The 5,000-nt window shown below is 40.3% G+C and overlaps 1 protein-coding gene across 3 annotated transcripts in view; it reads left to right on the top strand.

The window, feature by feature from the left end:
- sli (slit guidance ligand) overlaps positions 1 to 5,000 on the top strand; it is a 484,876-nt gene that overhangs the window by 405,660 nt on the left and 74,216 nt on the right. The gene's annotated exons all lie outside the window — the stretch shown is intronic.

The raw sequence follows: 5,000 nt of genomic DNA on the forward strand, positions 1-5,000 counted from the left end.
AATGATAACAAGAATGATAATAATAGTAAAGATAATAACAAGGATAATAGTCATGATAATAATGATGATGAATATTAATAATAGTAATGATGATAGTAATAATAATGATGAGAATAACGATGATAGTGACAATGATATCATTAATAACAATAATGATGATAATAATAATGATGATAACAATGAACATAACAATAATGATACTGATTACAGTGATAATCATGACAGTGTAATAATGATATTAACAATGATAGTAATAATAATAATGATAATAATGAAGATGATGATTCTGATGTTGATGAGGGTGATGGTCCTTATGGGTGCCCTCATAGCAGCATATACCGATATCTGCATGCACTGTAATATGAAAATTGCTCACTCAGGAAATTACAAAAAAATGTGTTGTCGTCATGAATTGGTATTGCAGAGACAAATATAGATTGCAATTTTATTTTTGTTATCTCTTTTTCTATCTAGTAAAATCTAATAACATCCGTTGCTAATCTGACTCGCCCATCTGAATGGATCCGAGAGAGGGGGTGAGAGAGAGAGAGAGAGAGAGAGAGAGAGAGAGAGAGAAAGGGAAAGAGAGGGGGGGGAGAAAGAGAGAGAGAGAGATAGAGTGAAAGAGAGAGAGATAGAGGGAGAGAGAGAGAGAGAGTCCTATGAAATAACATGAAAGACAAGCAAACAGAGATCACCACCAAAAAATACACGCCTAAGTCTGAAACGTGAGTAAAACCAGAAACCGGTAATTCATGTACATTCGAGTAATTTGATGGGTTCATTAGCAACTATATAGGGAGTTTTACCATTCCCTTGCCAAAGCGAAACATAAACGTTGCTATTAATCTATTTTCTGGGTGGAAATACCAGGAATCCCGTCTCATTACCGTTGCAAAAGCTTTCAGGCTCGGATTAATTATCAGAGTTTTATTGGCGCAATCGTCAACACCTTGTTTTCATTTAGTGCGTCGCAGGATATCATTCGAGGAAACAAACGTTCGCTTATCCTTTTAGATTTCCTCTTCTTCGCTTTTTAGCAGGCGTCCTGTTGTTAACTCGTTATTTCGTTTTAGATTTTTGGAGATAACCAACTTCGCGTTCTTGTTATTATTGACCTATTCATTTGTTTATACATTTGGCATACTATTCCTTACCAGTGGGCATTCGGCGGTTCAGCTCGAGGGCGACACAGCCCTTTTTCCAAACAGGACTTGAGGAATGCCATTTTTTTCCACGGATCGGTCACTGAGGTCTGATCAGTGTTTGTCTTTTTCCTCCGTCTAATGACATAAAGTTTGTAGGTAAATGATAAGCCTGGGGGCGGGCGGGCAAGTGGGGAGTCGATCCATCACCCTTGCGGCCGCCATGATGGTAAGTGCTGGCCAATGACGGTTAATTTCACCGCGCTGTGACCGGCCTCGGGCCCGGGGCCAGGGCGCCCTGCCCAGAGGAGGGGACGTTTCGAGCCATATATTAGAGTGTGATGGATCTTGTACTTTTTACGGCTGATTGATGATGGGGCTTTGGTCGTTATCGTAATGCTGCGGCCATTTTTTATTTCTTCCTTTTGTAGATGATAATGGCAGCTTACAAATTTTATTAATATAAAGAGTCGGCATTTCATATGCTGGAAGCTATTGCGAAGCAGTGCGTAAATAACAGTGAGAAAATCTCCTGTTTCCAAGTAGCAAGAATAAAAATCCACGAAGGTACACCGCTCCGGTCCTAGCAGGACGCGTACGCCTCATCGGGACAAAGGAGAGAAATGTGCAACGTGTGAGCCCGGATGGCTGACATGAACGTCCCCGCCCCGATTCTTTGCGGATCATCGCCAACCCGCTGGAGACCTCTCCGGATCATAGAGTTTAATGACCCCCAATCTTAGCTCTGACCTTATCCGACCCAGTCTGACCCTAACCGTCGCTAAACCCCCAAATTACAGGTCGCGCCCAAATATTCAGGAGCGGGACAAATTGTTAGCATTGTCGTTTTGTGTCGGCGGGCCATTAGAGGCGCCCATCCTTCATTAGCTACAAGGTAATGACCGGGACGACCATGCCAGTCTTAGCGCAAACAGATGCCGGTCTTTTGCGGTCAAGTATTAATTACAACATTTTACGAGGATGGCTTCACTAATATCGGGTTGATTTGAAATATCTCCTGATTTCTTATTTGCATATGTTTGCTTCGAAGATATATTGTTATGTATTCCGAAGGAAGATATCGATGTCCGGCAATGCTTTTTGACAGGGAATTCCTGGTTACACATTGCCTTGGTTTGCAAAATGTATATCCAGTTTGTATCCAGATCGGATACAAACCAATTCTCGGAAGACGGAGAATGAGGCAAGACTCACCCCGGAAAACGAATTCTGGGGATGGAACACGGAAGCTGGTGCAGCGATGATATCCCAGACACGTAATATTTGAATGTTTAATGGTAAAAAGATTGTTAATTGAATTTACCAAATTCCAGGAAATGGCTTTTCCAATATCGGCCTCGTGTCCGAAATTACATTTGCTGTTTCCAGTTATTAAGCTTTTGTGTTCTGTTGATCAGGGATTGACGGGCTGGATTTCGCCTCGGGATTTCGTTTTTCGTTGTCACGTGCCCATTTTCTTTGACCTTGCGAACTATCTGTCTATACTTCTGTGAAAAAGATAGTAATCTTGAAAAAAAAAAACATTATAACCCATATAATTGTTTACTTCTGTGAGGATTACGTTATCATACCCTATGAAATTCAGATGATATGTCTGCAGTATGAGACTTAAGATAGCAACGCTTTTTTTTTTTTTTTTTTTTTTTTTTTTTGCAAAATTCATATTTGTTCTGGTCAGGCATGTGTATGTGTGCCGTGCAGAATTCGTTGCCTATAAATGCAATTGTATTAGTTTCATCCTGACAACAAAAAATTGCTGTTTCGTTGAAAACGCGAACGATCTAGATTGCATCACTGGAAATCTCCCGTGACAAATTTATTGGCAAGATTCTGTAAATAGGGCTTTAGCATATGGTAAAGTAAGCACGAATATCATGATTGGGTATATGCTGTATCTAGCATAGCTGCTTAAACCCCAATTCCTTGGCACACGGGGGAGGCAGGTGGTTCCTTTTACCCTTTTAATAAAATCGGCAGCGATAGATTCGTAATACAAAAGCTGTTGTCGTTCTCATTTTTGATTCATTGCAAAGGCATAATTACTCTATTCTTTGTGCCGCTTCAAACTTTTCCCTATCCATCTCTCTCTTTCTCTCTCTCTCTCTCTCTCTCTCTCTCTCTCTCTCTCTCTCTCTCTCTCTATCTATCTATCTATCTCTCTCTCTCTCTCTCTCTCTCTCTCTCTCTCTCTCTCTCTCTCTCTCTCTCTCTCCTCCTCTCTCTCCTCTCTCCTCTCTCCTCTCTCCTCTCTCTCTCTCTCCTCTCCTCTCCTCTCTCTCCTCTCTCTCTCTCTCCCCTCCCCTCTCTCTCTCTCTCTCTCTCTCTCTCTCTCTCTCTCTCTCTCTCTCTCTCTCTCTCTCTCTCTCTCTCTCTCTCTCTCTCTCTCTCTCTCTCTCTCTCTCTCTCTCTTTGAACAAACAGTAATACTAAATATTTCAATGACAGTAATCAGGTTAGATAATGCCTATAGTATTCCTTACCAAAATATATGATATTACATGATGGGGACATGGCGTGCCATTTGTAAGAAACGTTTGCTATGATATGCTCTATATACCACACTTTTTTATATCAGGATTACACTCAATGCATGGTATAAACTTTTGTATTGGGTGTGGGTGTGGCGCTGTATAGGGAACCACGCCCACCGTAAATGGTTCCCTTGTGACCTGTGCCAGCTACCTGTGACCCGAGAGCCACCATTTATATAGCACTGCCACGCACGACCGAGCCGAGAGGGTCATAATGCGACGCGTAACAAAAGTAATCATTATGTGGCCACTCTTATGCTGTTGCCATTGCCGTTTGTATGCATGGGCGTGTATGGCAAGTGGCGGAGAGTGATCAAGAGACAGCGTGTTTGGGGCTGATTGTGTCCATCTATCTAATGGTCTATTTGTATTTCTGTCTATCTATCTGTCTTGCCTATCTTTGACTCTCTCTCCCTCCCTCTCTTTCTCTCTCTCTCTCTAACTCCCTCTCTTTCTCTCTCTCTCTCTCTCTCTCTCTCTCTCTCTCTCTCTCTCTCTCTCTCTCTCTCTCTCTCTCTCTCTCTCTCTCCCTCCCTCTCTATTTTACACACACACATACACATATATGTATATATTTATATACATACATACATACAAACATACATGCATACATACATACATGCGTACATACATACATACATTCCTACGTACGTACGTATGTACATACGTACATACATACATACATACATACATACATACATACATACATACATACATACATGCATACATTCATACATACATACATACGTACATACATACATACACATGCACAACATACTTACATACATAATACATACATATATACATATACATATATATATATATAATATATATATATATATATACATGTAAATAATATATATAATACATACATACATACATACATACATACATACACACACACACACATACATATATATATATATATATATATATATATATATATATGTTTAGATAGATAGATAGATATAGATACATATTTTTATGTGTGTGTGTGTAAAGATATACGAGCGATATAAGTGATTTGACAGCGCACCAAACGTTTGCTTAAGTCTGTTTTTCTTCAAGAATTAGTTATTAATTGATATTTTTTTGCCATCTCTGAAAACGAATGTTCATTTCCGACATCGCCATTACTCGGACAGCCCGCTGCTCTTACTAGAAGGTGCTGTAGTTATGAATCTTTTGCTGCTCGAAAGGGCTGCGGTTGCCTGACTAGCAACAATATGCATAAGGGACAGATTTGTATGGCGCCACCGATTCTGCCGCAGGAGGACCTAGGTTCGTTCCGCTATCGGATTCA

The sequence above is a fragment of the Penaeus japonicus genome, unplaced genomic scaffold, assembly GCF_977035675.1.
Source record: "Penaeus japonicus unplaced genomic scaffold, GWHDUDI00000001_assembly GWHDUDI00000027, whole genome shotgun sequence".
Classification (NCBI taxonomy): Eukaryota; Metazoa; Arthropoda; class Malacostraca; order Decapoda; family Penaeidae; genus Penaeus; species Penaeus japonicus.